The 18,405-nt window shown below is 50.2% G+C and overlaps 10 non-coding genes across 10 annotated transcripts; all 10 read left to right on the forward strand.

Annotated features, from left to right (window-relative positions):
• Positions 1-366: 366 nt before the first annotated feature.
• Positions 367-440, forward strand: TRNAI-AAU (transfer RNA isoleucine (anticodon AAU)). Its single transcript has one exon. It is a non-coding gene; the product is annotated as a tRNA-Ile (tRNA).
• A 405-nt stretch (positions 441-845) lies between these two features.
• TRNAI-AAU (transfer RNA isoleucine (anticodon AAU)) lies at positions 846-919 on the forward strand. Its single transcript has one exon. It is a non-coding gene; the product is annotated as a tRNA-Ile (tRNA).
• Positions 920-1,805: 886 nt separating this feature from the next.
• TRNAI-AAU (transfer RNA isoleucine (anticodon AAU)) lies at positions 1,806-1,879 on the forward strand. The gene has a single exon. It is a non-coding gene; the product is annotated as a tRNA-Ile (tRNA).
• Positions 1,880-2,526: 647 nt separating this feature from the next.
• TRNAI-AAU (transfer RNA isoleucine (anticodon AAU)) lies at positions 2,527-2,600 on the forward strand. Its single transcript has one exon. It is a non-coding gene; the product is annotated as a tRNA-Ile (tRNA).
• Positions 2,601-3,006: 406 nt separating this feature from the next.
• On the forward strand, positions 3,007-3,080 carry TRNAI-AAU (transfer RNA isoleucine (anticodon AAU)). Its single transcript has one exon. It is a non-coding gene; the product is annotated as a tRNA-Ile (tRNA).
• A 2,086-nt stretch (positions 3,081-5,166) lies between these two features.
• Positions 5,167-5,240, forward strand: TRNAI-AAU (transfer RNA isoleucine (anticodon AAU)). Its single transcript has one exon. It is a non-coding gene; the product is annotated as a tRNA-Ile (tRNA).
• Positions 5,241-5,646: 406 nt separating this feature from the next.
• Positions 5,647-5,720, forward strand: TRNAI-AAU (transfer RNA isoleucine (anticodon AAU)). Its single transcript has one exon. It is a non-coding gene; the product is annotated as a tRNA-Ile (tRNA).
• A 5,293-nt stretch (positions 5,721-11,013) lies between these two features.
• On the forward strand, positions 11,014-11,087 carry TRNAI-AAU (transfer RNA isoleucine (anticodon AAU)). Its single transcript has one exon. It is a non-coding gene; the product is annotated as a tRNA-Ile (tRNA).
• Positions 11,088-11,253: 166 nt separating this feature from the next.
• TRNAI-AAU (transfer RNA isoleucine (anticodon AAU)) lies at positions 11,254-11,327 on the forward strand. The gene has a single exon. It is a non-coding gene; the product is annotated as a tRNA-Ile (tRNA).
• Positions 11,328-17,577: 6,250 nt separating this feature from the next.
• Positions 17,578-17,651, forward strand: TRNAI-AAU (transfer RNA isoleucine (anticodon AAU)). Its single transcript has one exon. It is a non-coding gene; the product is annotated as a tRNA-Ile (tRNA).
• The last annotated feature ends 754 nt before the right edge of the window (positions 17,652-18,405 follow it).

Genomic DNA, 18,405 nt, shown 5'->3' on the forward strand with positions numbered 1-18,405 from the left:
ATTTTTTACATTTTATCTTCTTACGTTATCCACGTACGTATCCCTCTCTCTTCGCCGTCGCCGGCTCCGTGCACGGGAAATGACTTGCCCTTGTCTTTTGGTTGGCCGCGCCATAGCTCTCACTCGGCCTGCTAGCTCAGTCGGTTAGAACGTCGTGCTAATAACCCGAAGGTCGTAGCTTGGATCCCTGCGCAGGCCACGATGTTTCTTTTTATGCATATCCCGATGGCTACCTTCCTTATTTTTTTACATTTGATCTTCTTACGTGATCCACGTACGCATCCCCCTCGCTTCGCCGTCGCCGCCTACGCGCATGGAATATGACTCACCCTTGTCTTTTCGTTGGCCGCGCCATAGCTCTCACTCGGCCTGCTAGCTCAGTCGGTTAGAACGTCGTGCTAATAACGCGAAGGTCGTAGGTAAGATCCCTGCGCAGGCCACGATGTTTCTTTTTATGCACATCCCGACTGCTACCTTCCTTATTTGTTACATTTTATTTTCATACGTGATCCACGTACGCATCCCCCTCTCTTCGCCGTCGCCGCCTACGCGCACGGAAAATGACTCGCCTTTGTCTTTTCGTTGGCCGCGCCATAGCTCTCACTCGGCCTGCTAACTCAGTCGGTTAGAACGTCGTGCTAATAACGCGAAGGTCGTAGGTAGGATCCCTGCGCAGGCCACATTGTTTCTTTTTATGCATATCCCGACCGCTACCTTCTTTATTTTTTACATTTTATTTTCTTACGTGATCCACGTACGCATCCCTCTCTCTTCGCCGTCGCCGCCTCGCGAACGGAAAATGACCTGCCCTTGTCTTTTGTTTGGCCGCGCCATAACTCTCACTCGGCTTGCTAGTTAAGTCGGTTAGAGCGTCTTGCTAATAACGCGAAGGTCGTAGGTTCGATCCCTGCGCAGGCCACGATTTTTCTTTTTATGCATATCCCGACGGCTACCTTCCTTATTTTTTAAATTTTATTTTCTTACGTGATCCACGTACGCATTCCTCTCTCTACGCCGTCGCCGCCTCCGCGCACGGGAAGTGACTCGCCCTTGTCTTTTGGTTGGCCGCGCCATAGCTCTCACTCGGCCTGCTAGATCAGTAGGTTAGAACGTCGTGCTAATAACGCGAAGGTCGTAGGTAGGATCCCTGCGCAGGCCACGATGTTTCTTTTTATGCACATCCCGACCGCTACCTTCCTTATTTTTTACATTTTATTTTCATACGTGATCCACGTACGCATCCCCCTCTCTTCGCCGTCGCCGCCTACGCGCACGGAAAATGACTCGCCTTTGTCTTTTCGTTGGCCGCGCCATAGCTCTCACTCGGCCTGCTAACTCAGTCGGTTAGAACGTCGTGCTAATAACGCGAAGGTCGTAGGTAGGATCCCTGCGCAGGCCACGATGTTTCTTTTTATGCATATCCCGACCGCTACCTTCTTTATTTTTTACATTTTATTTTCTTACGTGATCCACGTACGCATCCCTCTCTCTTCGCCGTCGCCGCCTACGCCAACGGAAAATGACCTGCCCTTGTCTTTTGTTTGGCCGCGCCATAACTCTCACTCGGCCTGCTAGTTAAGTCGGTTAGAGCGTCTTGCTAATAACGCGAAGGTCGTAGGTTCCATCTCTGCGCACGCCATGATTTTTCTTTTTATGCATATCCCGACGGCTACCTTCCTTATTTTTTACATTTTATTTTCTTACGTGATCCACGTACGCATTCCTCTCTCTACGCCGTCGCCGCTTACGCGAACGGAAAATGACCTGCCCTTGTCTTTTGTTTGGCCGCGCCATAGCTCTCACTCGGCCTGCGAGCTCAGTCGGTTAGAGCGTCGTGCTAATAACGCGAAGGTCGTAGGTTCGATCCCTGCGCAGGCCACGATTTTTCTTTTTATGCGTATCCCGACGGCTACCTTCCTTATTTTTTAGATTTGATTTTCTTATATGATCCACGTACGCATCCCTCTCTCTTCGCCGTCACCGCCTACGCGCACGGAAAATGACTCCCCCTTATCTTATGCTTGGCCGCGCCATAGATCTCACTCGGCCTGCTTGCTCAGTCGGTTAGAGCGTCATGCTAATAACGCGAAGGTCCTAGGTAGAATCCCTGCGCGTGCCACGATGTTTCTTTTTATGCATATCCCGACGGCTGCATTCCTTATTTTTTACATTTTATCTTCTTACGTTATCCACGTACGTATCCCTCTCTCTTCGCCGTCGCCGGCTCCGTGCACGGGAAATGACTTGCCCTTGTCTTTTGGTTGGCCGCGCCATAGCTCTCACTCGGCCTGCTAGCTCAGTCGGTTAGAACGTCGTGCTAATAACCCGAAGGTCGTAGCTTGGATCCCTGCGCAGGCCACGATGTTTCTTTTTATGCATATCCCGATGGCTACCTTCCTTATTTTTTTACATTTTATCTTCTTACGTGATCCACGTACGCATCCCCCTCTCTTCGCCGTCGCCGCCTACGCGCATGGAATATGACTCACCCTTGTCTTTTCGTTGGCCGCGCCATAGCTCTCACTCGGCCTGCTAGCTCAGTCGGTTAGAACGTCGTGCTAATAACGCGAAGGTCGTAGGTAAGATCCCTGCGCAGGCCACGATGTTTCTTTTTATGCACATCCCGACTGCTACCTTCCTTATTTGTTACATTTTATTTTCATACGTGATCCACGTACGCATCCCCCTCTCTTCGCCGTCGCCGCCTACGCGCACGGAAAATGACTCGCCTTTGTCTTTTCGTTGGCCGCGCCATAGCTCTCACTCGGCCTGCTAACTCAGTCGGTTAGAACGTCGTGCTAATAACGCGAAGGTCGTAGGTAGGATCCCTGCGCAGGCCACATTGTTTCTTTTTATGCATATCCCGACCGCTACCTTCTTTATTTTTTACATTTTATTTTCTTACGTGATCCACGTACGCATCCCTCTCTCTTCGCCGTCGCCGCCTACGCGAACGGAAAATGACCTGCCCTTGTCTTTTGTTTGGCCGCGCCATAACTCTCACTCGGCTTGCTAGTTAAGTCGGTTAGAGCGTCTTGCTAATAACGCGAAGGTCGTAGGTTCGATCCCTGCGCAGGCCACGATTTTTCTTTTTATGCATATCCCGACGGCTACCTTCCTTATTTTTTAAATTTTATTTTCTTACGTGATCCACGTACGCATTCCTCTCTCTACGCCGTCGCCGCCTCCGCGCACGGGAAGTGACTCGCCCTTGTCTTTTGGTTGGCCGCGCCATAGCTCTCACTCGGCCTGCTAGATCAGTAGGTTAGAACGTCGTGCTAATAACGCGAAGGTCGTAGGTAGGATCCCTGCGCAGGCCACGATGTTTCTTTTTATGCACATCCCGACCGCTACCTTCCTTATTTTTTACATTTTATTTTCTTACGTGATCCACGTACGCATCCCTCTCTCTTCGCCGTCGCCGCCTACGCACACGGAAATTGACTCGCCCTTGTCTTTTCGTTGGCCGCGCCATAGCTCTCACTCGGCCTGCTAACTCAGTCGGTTAGAGCGTCGTGCTAATAACGCGAAGGTCGTAGGTAGGATCCCTGCGCAGCCACGATGTTTCTTTTTATGCACATCCTGATGGCTACCTTCCTTATATTTTTACATTTTATCTTCTTACGTGATCCACGTACGTATCCCTCTCTCTTCGCCGTCGCCGCCTACGCGAACGGAAAATGACCTGCCCTTGTCTTTTGGTTGGCCGCGCCATAGCTCTCACTCGGCCTGCTAGATCAGTAGGTTAGAACGTCGTGCTAATAACGCGAAGGTCGCAGGTAGGATCCCTGCGCAGGCCACGATGTTTCTTTTTATGCACATCCCGACCGCTACCTTCCTTATTTTTTACATTTTATTTTCTTACGTGATCCACGTACGCATCCCTCTCTCTTCGCCGTCACCGCCTACGCGCACGGAAATTGACTCGCCCTTGTCTTTTCGTTGGCCGCGCCATAGCTCTCACTCGGCCTGCTAACTCAGTCGGTTAGAGCGTCGTGCTAATAACGCGAAGGTCGCAGGGAGGATCCCTGCGCAGCCACGATGTTTCTTTTTATGCACATCCTGATGGCTACCTTCCCTATTTTTTTTACATTTTATCTTCTTACGTGATCCACGTACGCATCCCCCTCTCTTCGCCGTCGCCGCCTACGCGCACGGAAAATGACTCGCCTTTGTCTTTTCGTTGGCCGCGCCATAGCTCTCACTCGGCCTGCTAACTCAGTCGGTTAGAACGTCGTGCTAATAACGCGAAGGTCGTAGGTAGGATCCCTGCGCAGGCCACGTTGTTTCTTTTTATGCATATCCCGACCGCTACCTTCTTTATTTTTTACATTTTATTTTCTTACGTGATCCACGTACGCATCCCTCTCTCTTCGCCGTCGCCGCCTACGCGAACGGAAAATGACCTGCCCTTGTCTTTTGTTTGGCCGCGCCATAACTCTCACTCGGCCTGCTAGTTAAGTCGGTTAGAGCGTCTTGCTAATAACGCGAAGGTCGTAGGGAGGATCCCTGCGCAGCCACGATGTTTCTTTTTATGCACATCCCGACTGCTACCTTCCTTATTTGTTACATTTTATTTTCTTACGTGATCCACGTACGCATCCCCCTCTCTTCGCCGTCGCCGCCTACGCGCACGGAAAATGACTCGCCTTTGTCTTTTCGTTGGCCGCGCCATAGCTCTCACTCGGCCTGCTAACTCAGTCGGTTAGAACGTCGTGCTAATAACGCGAAGGTCGTAGGTAGGATCCCTGCGCAGGCCACGATGTTTCTTTTTATGCATATCCCGATGGCTGCCTTCCTTATTTTTTTACATTTTATCTTCTTACGTGATCCACGTACGCATCCCTCTCTCTCCGCCGTCGCCGCCTCCGCGCACGGGAAATGACTCGCCCTTGTCTTTTGGTTGGCCGCGCCATAGCTCTCACTCGGCCTGCTAGCCCAGTCGTTTAGAGCGTCGTGCTAATAACGCGAAGGTCGTAGGTAGGATCCCTCCGTAGGCCACGATGTTTCTTTTTATGCATATCCCGACCGCTACCTTCTTTATTTTTTACATTTTATTTTCTTACGTGATCCACGTGCGCATTCCTCTCTCTTCGCCGTCGCCGCCTACGCGAACGGAAAATGACCTGCCTTGTCTTTTGGTTGGCCGCGCCATAGCTCTCAGTTGGCCTGCTAGCTCAGTCGGTTAGAGCGTCGTGCTAATAACGCGAAGGTCGTAGGTTCGATCCCTGCGCAGGCCACAATTTTTCTTTTTATGTATATCCCGACGGCTACCTTCCGTATTTTTTACAATTTATTTTCTTACGTGATCCACGTACGCATCCCTCTCTGTTCGCCGTCACCGCCTACGCGCACGGCAAATGACTCGCCCTTGTCTTTTGGTTGGCCGCGCCATAGCTCTCACTCGGCCTGCTAGCTCAGTCGTTTAGAACGCCGTGCTAATAACGCGAAGGTCGTAGGTAGGATCCCTCCGCAGGCCACGATGTTTCTTTTTATGCACATCCCGACCGCTACCTTCCTTATTTGCTACATTTTATTTTCTTACGTGATCCACGTACGCATCCCTCTCTCTTCGCCGTCGCCGCCTACGCGCACGGAAAATGACTAACCCTTGTCTTTTCGTTGGCCGCGCCATAGCTCTCACTCGGCCTGCTAACTCAGTCGGTTAGAGCGTCGTGCTAATAACGCGAAGGTCGTAGCTTAGATCCCTGCGCAGGCCACGATGTTTCTTTTTATGCATATGCCGATGGCTACCTTCCTTATTTTTTTACATTTTATCTTCTTACGTGATCCACGTACGTATCCCTCTCTCTTCGCCGTCGCCGCCTCCGCGCACGGGAAATGACTCGCCCTTGTTATTTGGTTGGCCGCGCCATAGCTCTCACTCGGCCTGCTAGCTCAGTCGTTTAGAACGTCGTGCTAATAACGCGAAGGTCGTAGGTAGGATCCCTCCGCAGGCCACGATGTTTCTTTTTATGCATATCCCGACCGCTACCTTCCTTATTTTTTACATTTTATTTTCTTACGTGGTCCACGTACGCATTCCTCTCTCTTCGCCGTCGCCGCCTACGCGAACGGAAAATGACCTGCCCTTGTCTTTTGGTTGGCCGCGCCATAGCTCTCACTCGGCCTGCTAGCTCAGCATTCTACTTCCGGCCACCGAGCGTGACGGACGGCGAATCATGAGCTCCAGTGGAGCGGCGAACGCGGCCTTTGTTGGCCGCGGAAACAGGTGGAACAGCGATGACGACGCAGGCTATCAGATTATTTTGCCTCCACTGCCAAAGGGGCGCATCGTGCTAAACACCGTGTTTTTGCACGGCGACGTGCGAGCTAGACCCTACAAAGTAGAAGATTTCCGGGACGCTCTTGGCCCAACAGGATTGCTGCCGGAAGTGCTTGCCCTCGGGGCCTACCAGATTAACCACGTCTGGGCTGTGACCATGAACACCGCGGACGCCACGAAAAGGATGCTGGAAGTCAAGGAGCTGCAGGTAAAGGGGCGGCGCTGCATCGTGGTCGACCCTAAGGATCAGCAGGTGCGTCTGCGTCTTCATTGGTTAATACATGGTGTGGCCGATGAAGATGTAAGAACGGCATTGGCGGCTTTCGGTAAAGCCGTACAAGTCACCCGAGAGCGATGGCGCGTTCAGGGTATCAACGACAAGGGGACGACTACCCGGTCCATCTTGCTCAAGCTCAACAGCGGCGTGAAGGTGGAAGATCTCCCGCACCAAATTAGGGTCGCCGGTGAGCTGGCCCTAGTCGTCGTTCCTGGCAGGCCAATGCAGTGCTTGCGCTGTCAAGGCACTGGTCATGTACGACGAGACTGCAAGGTTCCCCGGTGCTCGCAATGCCGTCGGTTTGGACACGCCGAGGACCAGTGCGTACGTACATACGCCTCTATGACTGGGCCAGCCGAAGGCAATGACACAGCAAGGTTGGTAATGGACGCGGCCGAGGCCGAAGACGCGGCGAAAGGGGTAGAAGACCAGGCAACCCCATGTGCTGTAGGTGGTGTGCTTGCACCTGATGCGGGCGCGGGGACACCACCGGACAGCGAAAACTCTAAGGAAGGTGTGGAAAAAAAGCCAGCAGAAGAGACTAAGGAAGAAAGCAAGAGCAGCCTAACGGAAGCTGGCGAGCAAATGAAGAAAGCTGAGGACTAGTCGGCGCAGAACGACCCTATGAGCAGCAATGTCGGAGCCTCGGTCAAACGGCCTCTTGAGAAGGCTGCAGACAGCAGCGCAGCGAACCAAGGAAGTGGGGAAGACGGGCCGCCTTCGAAGACGCCAACGGGCAGGCGCAGCAGCTACAAGCCACGACCGAACACCGTTAACGCAGACAAGAAGTCCGAGAAGAAGCCGCCACCGCTCTCCAGTGGTACCGGTCCACCGGGCGGCTCCGGGGGCGTCTAGCTGTGTGCTAGGCGCTAAAGGTAAACACCATGCTCCGGGGCAAATCTTTCCACTAGACCGATAATCATGGCTCCCAACCCGTCGCTTAGATTGGCCACGCTAAACGTTCGAGGTCTGGCCGCCAAGCGAAAGCAGAGCCAAGTGTGTAGGCTGCTTGTGGACTATGACCTTGACGTGTTAGCCGTGCAAGAGACAAAAGTAGATGGTGATGAAGAGACCCGCAGTATGGTGCAGCGCTTTACGCCACGCTACTACGCGGTAGTGAGCCACGCCTTAGGGACGTCGGCGGGCTGCGTGCTGTTTGTTAGAGAATTACCCGGTATAACGGTGCAAGGTTTTTATTCATGTCCAACTGGTAGATTAGTTTTCTGTGATTTTGCTTTGCATGGAATTGAATGGCGGGTGGTAAGTATTTATGCACCAAATGCGTTGGAGGAACGGGCTTTGTTTTTTTCCATGTTAAAAGAGTATATATCTTCTGAAAAGCAGATGGTGCTGTTAGGTGATTTTAATTGTGTTCTCAATGCCCGAGATAGGTCTAATAGAGGTTTAAGGAGCGATAAAAGTAGGGATGTTTTGAACGAGATAGTTACTGAAAGCGAATTAGCGGATGTGGCGGAATGTATGATAGGGAGGCGAGATGTGCGTTTCACGCACTTTCAAGGAAACAGCCATGCGCGCTTAGATCGTATTTACTTGTCGCTTCAAGCAATACCAATGTGTAATAGTTACAGTGTATATCCTATTTCCTTCACTGATCATTGTCTGGTTAAATGTGACTTAGGAAGGAAGAAAAAAGGCGGCAGCTTCTCTTGGGAGCTGGGGAAAATGAATTCAAACTTAACTACTGACGAAAGTTTCGGAGAATATGTATCGGACTGCATCAAAAAAATTCTAGTGAGCGGCGAGGGTGAATTAAAAGATCGATGGGAAGTGTTTAAACAGTGCATTAAAATGAAAGCCATCGATCGTTGTGTCGCAATAATGCATGAAACAAAAAAGAAAGAGAAGGAACTGCGAATAATCTTGGAAAAGCTGACAGAACTGGAGTGCCAAGAACCGGGAGCATACAAAATCGACATACGGAATATTAAACAGAAACTTGAACTGCATGATGAGGAACGCTATCGCGGAGCGATAGTTCGTGCTCGAGCCGAATCCTTTGCGATAGGGGAGGCGCCCACAAAAAGGGCGCTCGGACTGGAAAAATCGCAGGCTCGACGTAATCATATTGACGTGATCGAGGTGGGTGGTAACGAAGTTACAGATAATGACAGTATCGCACGTGCGTTTTTTGAACACTACGAAAATCTGTTCGCATTTAGGCAGGTGGACCTAGAACGGTTTAAGACGAACTTCTTGAAAAGAATGCCTCAACTGACTGAAGAAAGAAAAGTTGCATTAGAAACGCCGATAACCGTTTTTGAAGTGGAACGCGCAATTGACAGTTTGAATCCTGGCAAGTCACCGGGCCCTGATGGGCTTTGCGCTCTGTGGTACAAGCGGTTTAAAAAGGAATTGTCAGCAGTACTTGTAGCAATTTTTAACGAAGCGTACGATGGTAAGGCGTTACCGCCATCTTTCGGTCAATCACACACGGTGTTGATTCCGAAGACAGAGGATGTAGATAAGCTGAAAAGTGTAACATCATACAGACCAATAGCACTCACAAATGTAGACTATAAGGTACTAATGAAAGTCTTAGCAGCTAGACTTCAGTCGGTTGTTAAAGACATAGTCGGCCCACACCAAACGTGTGGAATTAAGGGTCGCACTATTGCGACGAATGTTCACAAGATGCGCTCAGTTCTTGAATGTTGTGACTCCCTTGAAGCGTGTGTGGCCATACTTCAATTGGATCTGGAGAAGGCATTTGATTGCGTAGCGCATGCTATTTTGTTTGCAGTGTTGGAACACATTAATGTCGGATCCGTCATCACGGATGGTGTAGCTCTGGCGTATCGGAACTGCTCTACCAGACTAATTATTAACAAAGAATTGGGGGCCCCCATTAAAGTGCAGCGTTCCGTGCGTCAAGGCTCTCCCATCAGTCCACTTTTGTTTTGTATATATATTGAAACATTATGTTTGTCAATAATTGAAAATAATTCTATCCGTGGTTTTCGTGTACAATCTTCAGAGGTAAAACTGCTCGCATATGCCGATGATGTGGCGGTATGTTGTATTGACTACGAAGGCATTGAAGAAACCATTCGAAGTGTTAAATTTTTCAGCGACGTTACAGGAAGCCGAGTAAACTGGGGAAAGTGTCTGGGGTTTTGGCACGGCGTGTGGCCGTTCACCCCGGGCATTTTTGCCAATGTAGTATGGCAGAAAACGCCTGTGAAGTACCTTGGTGTGCCACTTGAGTTCTACAAAAATAATAATGACTACTGGCAGCAACAAGCAGAACTCTTACGCGAAAAGGCGAATGCTTGGAGGGCGAATTATCTCTCCATGTTTGCGAGGGCAACAGTATGCAACATGTTTTTTGTGGCTAAGCTATGGTATGTGATGCAAGTGATGCACTGTTCTAGGGTAAATGTGCAGAAGCTTCATAGGGATTTTGCGAGCTTTGTGTGGGGATCGACGTGGGAAAGGTGCAGTCGCACAAATTTGTTCAGGAGTGTGAAGTGTGGGGGACTTGGACTGGCACACTTTTTTGTCAAACAATTAGTTAATAGATTTTTCTTTTTTCGCGAGGTCAGCGACCCATTTCTGCAAACGGTGTGCCAGGCCAGATTAGGGCGACTGCTACCTGAATATGTTATTAGCACGCAAGTCTTGACGGGGACGGCACAAGGTTATTTTCGGGAAGTAGTAGCGAGTGTGCGATTTTTGAGTGTGCGTTTTTCTAATGATTATTTATATTCTGTTAAAAAGAGGAAACTGTATAAAGACTTATGTGATATAGTGTTGCCAATCCCGTTGTACAGAGTGATATACAGTGCAGGCCTGGGTCAGAACGTACTCAAACGGGTTAAAAGAATGCAAGTAGCACCAAGTGCAAAAACTTTCTTTTTCAAACTGCATACCAGAACTCTCCCGGTAAGAACATTCTTGGAGGAGCGTGGGTTTTATATGCCATGGGGGTCTCACTGCATTATTTGCAAAAAGCCGGAAACGATCGACCACGTTTTCCTTCACTGTTGGGAAGCGGTGTTCTTCTGGGATGTGTTGCAGAGGACAATCAAAAAAGAATTCCCACTAGACACGCATGGAATTAGGTACCTTGCGATAGACAACGAAGAAGGTGTACCTTTCGATCTAATCATGCTGACAGGCCTGCACAGTATATGGCGATCAAGAATGACTGGCTTCTACTGTGAACCGGATGCAAGACCAGCAAGGCTGTACTTTAAGAGAGAGCATTGCTCGGTTAGTAGAAGTGGAAAAAAACAAAAGAATGTCTTTCTCCCTGGGTGGCCAGGGTAGAAACCTTAGTCACACTAAAGGAATTTTAAGTGACAACGTCAGTCAGAAGACGACTGATGGCTTTTCGCTCAATGTGTTGACAAATTATATTGTAACCCCGTCTTGACTTTTCATGTGTTGTAAGTGTATTGTTGTTGCAAAACCGGTAATACAAAAAAAAGGCCTGCTAGCTCAGTCGGTTAGAGCGTCGTGCTAATAACGCGAAGGTCGTAGGTTCGATCCCTGCGCAGGCCACGATTTTTCTTTTTATGCATATCCCGACGGCTACCTTCCTTATTTTTGACATTTGATTTTCTTACATGATCCACGTACGCATCCCTCTCTCTTCGCCGTCGCCGCCTACGGGCAAAGAAAATGACTCACCCTTGTCTTTTCGTTGGCCGCGCCATAGCACTCACTCGGCCTGCTTGCTCAGTCGGTTAGGGCGTCGTGCTAATAACGTGAAGGTCGTAGGTTCGATCCCTGCGCAGGCCACGATGTTTCTTTTTATGCATATCCCGACGGCTACCTTCGTTATTTTTTACATTTTATTTTCTTACGTGTTCCACGTACGCATCCCTCTCTCTTCGCCGTCGCCGCCTACGCGCACGGAAAATGAATCCCCCTTATCTTATGGTTGGCCGCGCCATAGCTCTCACTCGGCCTGCTAGCTCAGTCGGTTAGAGCGTCGTGCTATAACGCGAAGGTCGTAGGTGGGATCCCTGCGCGTGCCACGATGTTTCTTTTTATGCATATCCCGACGGCTACCTTGCTGATTTTTTACATTTTATTTTCTTACGTGATCCACGTACGCATCCCTCTCTCTTCGCCGTCGCCGCCTACGCGCACGGACAATGACTCGCCCTTGTCTTTTCGTTGGCCGCGCCATATCTCTCACTCGGCCTGCTAACTAAGTCGGTTAGAGCGTCGTGCTAATAACGCGAAGGTCGTAGCTTGAATCCCTGCGCAGGCCACGATGTTTCTTTTTATGCATATCCCGAGTGCTACCTTCTTTATTTTTTACGTTTTATTTTCTTACGTGATCCACGTACGCATCCCTCTCTCTTCGCCGTCGCCGCCTACGCGCACGGAAAATGTCTCGCCCTTGTCTCTTGGTTGGCCGCGCCATAGCTCTCACTCGGCCTGCTAAGTAAGTCGGTTAGAGCGTCGTGCTAATAACGCGAAGGTCGTAGCTTCTATCTCTGCGCAGGCCACGATGTTTCTTTTTATGCACATCCCGATGGCTACCTTCCTTATTTTTTTACATTTTATTTTCTTACGTGATCCACGTACGCATCCCTCTCTCTTCGCCGTCGCCGCCTACGCGCACGGAAAATGACTCGCCCTTGTCTTTTGGTTGGCCGCGCCATAGCTCTCACTCGGCCTGCTAAGTAAGTCGGTTAGAGCGTCGTGCTAATAACGCGAAGGTCGTAGCTTGGATCCCTGCGCAGGCCACGATGTTTCTTTTTATGCACATCCCGATGGCTACCTTCCTTATTTTTTTACATTTTATTTTCTTACGTGATCCACGTACGCATCCCTCTCTCTTCGCCGTCGCCGCCTACGCGCACAGAAAATGACTCGCCCTTGTCTTTCGGTTGGCCGCGCCATAGCTCTCACTCGGCCTGCTAGCTCAGGATTCTGCTTCCGGCCACCGAGCGTGACGGACGCATGATGACGGGCTCCGTTGGAGCCGTTGGAGCGGCTACAGCGGCCTATTCTGGCCGCGGAAACAGGACGATGGAACAGGAGGGCACCTACCAAGTTGTTCTGCCAGGTCTGCCAACAGGTCGTTATGTTTTAAATACAGTTTTTTTGCACGCTGATATCACGGCGCGACCGTACCGGATTGAAGATTTCCGTGACGCATTGGCACCGCATTCGCTTCTTCCGGATGTTATCGCCCTGGGGGCGTATCGCATGAGCCATGTCTGGGCTATCACCTTCAAGGACGCGGACGCGGTGAAGAAGATCTCGAGCATCGGGGAGCTGCGTGTAAAAAACCGGCGCTGTCTGGTGATTGACCCGGCGAACCAGGACGTTCGACTGAAGCTCCACTGGCTTCTACACAATGTGCCTGATGAGGACGTGCGTGTCGCCTTTGCGCCCTATGGAAAAGTTACCGAAGTAGCCCGGGAGCGCTGGCGTGTGCAAGGTATGACAGAGAAGGGATCAACCACCCGGCTTGTCACCCTCAAGTTGAAAGCGGGCGTGAAGTTGGATGACTTGCCACACCAGCTGAGCGTTGGCGGTGAGTTGGCGCTTGTCGTGGTACCAGGCAGACCCCCGCTGTGCCTTCGGTGTCGCGGTACGGGCCACATCCGCAAGGAATGTCGAGTCCCGCGTTGCGGAATCTGCCGACGTTTCGGGCACGAAGAAGACCAGTGTACTCGCACTTACGCGAGCATTACAGGCCCGGGAACCAGCGAGGACTCGTCCGAGATGCTGATGGACGAGACGGATGCTGAGGAAGCAGCCCGTGTGGGTGGACAACCACAGCGCCATACTCAGCCATCGTTCACGACTCTGGTGAAGCAGAAGGCGGGGCCCTCCGGCGCAACAGATGGTAGTGTACAGGCGCAGCATAAGCCTGAACAGGACGACGATGACAAGGCAAAGGAGGCGGCGAAAGCCGCCGACGCTAAAGAAAGCAGCGTGGAGACCCCCGGCATTGATACCATGGAGACGAACCAGGAAGCGGCGAGCACCATTGCTGGAAAACGTCCGCATGAAGAAAGCGGAGACGTCAAGCTGCAGCCAGGCGGTAGCGGCGATGAGCCTCCGCCGAAGGCAGGGGGAGTGAGACGCTCGTCTTTAAAACCGCGGCCGAACCTTCCTGCCGACCCGCGGAAGGCGGGGAAACAGCCTCCGTAGTAACACAGTGTCCTGGTCGGTGTCAGCGCCGGTTGTGTTGGTCGACCGGTGTCAAGAGGTCCTGGCAGTCGTGAGGAAGGCTACGTCAACCATGAAAGTAGGCACCATGCGGATAGAGGCGTTTCTTCTTCTAAGACATGGCTTTTAATCTTATTGCTCCACTTCGAGTTGCGACTTTGAACGTCAGAGGTCTGGGAGCAAGAAGGCGACAATACCAGCTTAATCGCCTTCTTCTGGATAACGATATCGACATAATTGCTTTACAAGAGTCGAAAATAGAGAGCCAAGAGCACACTGACCGCATGGTGTCTTCCTTTCAAGCAAACTTTCATGCGTGCGTTTGTCATTCTGTTGGGACGTCGGGTGGGTGCCTTGTACTCATACGCAAGACGTTAAGAGTGAACGTACAGTCTGTATTTGCATGCCCAAGTGGTCGCCTTTTTATTGCTGATTTCACATTTTCGAATTTTTGGTGGCGAATTGTTTGTGTATATGCTCCTAATGTAGAAAGCGAGCGTAAAATTTTCTTTGAATCACTTGAGCCATGGTTGAATGGCGACAAGTTTTTGCTTGTACTGGGAGACTTCAACTGTGTGTGCGCCGCAGCTGACAGAGTGAAGTTTAGGCCACTGAGAGACAAGAGCTCTGAAGTTTTGAATACTTTTGTGCATGAGTATGGTCTCGAGGATGTTGGCAATGTGTTTTCCACTGGGACCCACCCAGAATACACGCACTTTCAGCGGGAGAGCCATGCGAGACTAGACAGAATGTATGTATCTGTCGATCTTATGCCGCTATGCTCAAGTTATGACGTTAAACCTGTGCCTTTCAGTGATCATTGCCTCGTGAGCATGACTTTAGGAATGAAGGGCAGGAAATTGCGCTTTAACTGGCACTTATGGAAATTGAACACAAAGCTTTTGGAGGATGAAGGGTTCATTATGCAAGTAAAGACCAAGCTAGACAAACTGCTAGACGCGCAGCCAGCTAGTTTTGCAACTGAATGGGAGGGGTTCAAAGAGTGGGTAAAAATGAAAGCAATAGAAAAGAGCAGCGTGGCTCGCTATAAAGAGAAAGAAAAAGAAAAAGAAATGAACGGGCAACTTGAATGGATGCTGAGCATGGAAAATAGCGCGCCGGGAACTTTCACGAAAGAAATACGGGAAGTGAAATGCCAGCTCGAAAGAATCGACGCCGACAGGTATAGGGCCGCCGTCATACGCGCAAGGTCTGAAAAATTGTGGGCTGGCGAAACGCCGACAAAAGGAGCGCTATCAGACGAGAAAAGATACGCTTGCCAGAAAGAAATTAGGAGCATCCGATTTGACGGCCGGACTTCGGAAGATGCGAGAGACATTCAGTGTGCTATAGCCGAACATTTCACAGAACTTCTTAGCAATAAGCTCGAGACCATAGAAGGCTTCCATGTAGACTTCTTGAGGCTGGTGCCAAGACTAGATGATGAAATTAAGGAACGTCTTGAACTGCCTATAACTTTACAGGAGATAGAAAAAGCAATAGACGACCTACCATCTGGGAAAGCTCCTGGACCAGATGGGCTAAGTGCGGCCTTTTATAAAACCTTTAAGCTTCCTGTTGCACAGTGCATGCTCCATGTGATAACTGAGGCTTATGAGCGTAAACAGGTTCCATTGTCTTTCAGTACGTCCCACATCGTTCTAATTCCCAAGACTGATGATCCGGAAGAACGACTGTTGGTGGGGTCATATCGACCGATTAGTCTCACCAACGTCGACTACAAAGTATTTATGAAGGTTCTAGCAAAAAGACTGCAGTCTGTGATCACGAAATTGGTAGGGTCTCATCAGACGTGTGGAATTAAAGGCCGTAGCATCGCTACAAATATACATGTCGCACGCAACGTATTAGAATGTGTCGATGCAGTTGGCGGTCAGATAGCAATGATGCAGCTCGACTTGGCGAAAGCCTTTGACCGCGTCTCCCACGAAATCCTTTTTTCCATCCTGCAACACTCCAAACTAGGCGACATTATAGTAGAGGGCGTAAAAATGGCCTACAAGAACTGTACGACCCGCATTATAGTTAATGGCGATCTCACTGACAGACTTGCTGTACGTTCTTCAGTAAGACAGGGATGCCCGCTTTCCCCCTTGCTTTTTGCAGTGTATTTAGAGCCGCTATGCCTGGCAATTATCAACTCTGACCGAATTTCAGGTTACAGACTGCAGTCATCACACGTGAAAGTACTCGCGTATGCTGACGATATAGCGGTTTTTTGCGCTGATAGACAGAGCATCTGTGAAGCGACAATTGTGATTGAAAAATTCTGCGCTCAGACTGGAAGTCAGATCAATTGGGGAAAAAGTTCCGGTTTTTGGCATGGCGAATGGGACGTAACACCGGGTTGTTTTTCTCGGCTTCGATGGTCCACCTTGCCAACGCGGTATCTAGGAGTACCTCTGGATTGTTATCGGGATCGCAGCTCGTACTGGAAAGAAGAAACTTCGAGAACGAAAGAGAAAGCGGTCGCGTGGCAAGGAAGACAGCTATCAATGTTTTCCCGTGCCTCTATCTGTAATGTCTTTTTGATTTCGAAGCTCTGGTATGTCATGAATGTGCTGTGTGCGACCCGAACAGCTATTCAAAAAATGCATCGTGTTTTTGCTGTTTTTGTTTGGGCGTCCACCTGGGAAAGAACCAGCCGAACTAACCTGTTTGTTTCCGTTAAAAGCGGAGGCCTTGGCCTGGCGCATCTTTTTTTGCGTCAAGTGGTCTCGCGATTTATGTTTTTGCGTGATCAAAGTGATCCCTTTCTAAGAACTGTTATGCAAGTACGCCTACAGAGACTGCTCCCTGGAAGGCTGGTCTCCTGTGATAACATGTGTGGTGCCGTGACAGGATACTTGCGCGAGGTTGTTCTGTCGTACAAGATGTTGGAAGTACGTTTCAGCCCTGAGTACCTATGCAATATTAATAAGAAAAAGCTGTACAAAGCGTTGGTTGACGTGATGTTGCCGGTACCCATTTATCGGACACCACACTTTGGAGGCCCAGGGCAAGATATTTTAAAAAGAATTAAGAACATGCCCGTTAGACCAGTTGTCAAAACCTTTTTTTTTAAACTGCATTCCGGTACGCTGCCTGTTAAAACCTGGCTGCATGATAAAGGGCTATTCGTGCCATGGACAACAAACTGCTTGTTATGCAGGAAGCCCGAGACAGTGGAACATGTCTTCCTAGAATGTTGGGATCCCATTTTTTACTGGGATGTCCTTCAGAGGACGATTAAAAAGGAACTCCCTTTAAATCCTTACGGCATCCGGTACTTACCAGTTGATAGTGAAGAAGTGCCCTACGACTTAATCATGCTCCTTGGCCTCCACAGTCTGTGGAAAACGCGAATGCAGGTGCGACATGCAGACATAAATACCAGTACCACACGTGAAAACTTCATCGAAAGTGTTCTTTATCTACGAGAATGTTTCAGGGCACGGACTGATCCACCAGAGTGGATACCACTACTTGCTGAATTAGTCCAATTGAAAAGATTTTAGCACCACTCGCGCCAGCCCAAGTGTGGCTGAAGTGTTTTATCATGCTACTTTGTGTTATGCGTCCAAAACGGCAATAAAGAAAAAAAAAAAAAATCGGCCTGCTAGCTCAGTCGGTTAGAACGTCGTGCTAATAACGCGAAGGTGGTAGGTAGGATCCCTGCGCAGGCCACGAAGTTTCTTTTTATGCACATCCCGACCGCTACCTTCCTTATTTTTGACATTTGATTTTCTTACGTGATCCACGTACGCATCCCTCTCTCTTTGCCGTCGCCGCCTACGCGCACGGAAAATGACTCGCCCTTGTCTTTTCGTTGGCCGCGCCATAGCTCTCACTCGGCCTGCTAACTAAGTCGGTTAGAGCGTCGTGCTAATAACGCGAAGGTCGTAGGTTCGATCCCTGCGCAGGCCACAATGTTTCTTTTTATGCATATCCCGACGGCTACCTTCCTTATTTTTTACATTTTATTTTCTTACGTGATCCCCGTACGCATCCTCTCTCTCTTCGCCGTCGCCCCCTACACGCACGGAAAATGTCTCGCCCTTGTCTTTTGGTTGGCCGCGCCATAGCTCTCACTCGGCCTGCTAGCTCGTTCTGCTTCCGGCCACCGAGCGTGACGGACGCATGATGACGGGCTCCGTTGGAGCGGCTTCAGCGGCCTTTTCTGGCCGCGGAAACAGGACGATGGAACAGGAGGGCACCTACCAAGTTGTTCTGCCAGGTCTGCCAACAGGTCTTTATGTTTAAATACAGTTTTTTTGCACGCTGATATTACGGCGAGACCGTACCGGATTGAAGATTTCCGTGACGCATTGGCACCGCATTCGCTTCTTCCGGATGTTATCGCCCTGGGGGCGTATCGCATGAGCCATGTCTGGGCTATCACTTTCAAGGACGCGGACGCGGTGAAGAAGATCTCGAGCATCGGGGAGCTGCGTGTAAAAAACCGGCGCTGCCTGGTGATTGACCCGGCGAACCAGGACGTTCGACTGAAGCTCCACTGGCTTCTACACAATGTGCCTGATGAGGACGTGCGTGTCGCCTTTGCGCCCTATGGAAAAGTTACCGAAGTAGCCCGGGAGCGCTGGCGTGTGCAAGGTATGACAGAGAAGGGATCAACCACCCGGCTTGGCACCCTCAAGTTGAAAGCGGGCGTGAAGTTGGA

The sequence above is a fragment of the Dermacentor andersoni genome, chromosome 8 (genome assembly GCF_023375885.2).
Source record: "Dermacentor andersoni chromosome 8, qqDerAnde1_hic_scaffold, whole genome shotgun sequence".
Lineage (NCBI taxonomy): Eukaryota > Metazoa > Arthropoda > Arachnida > Ixodida > Ixodidae > Dermacentor > Dermacentor andersoni.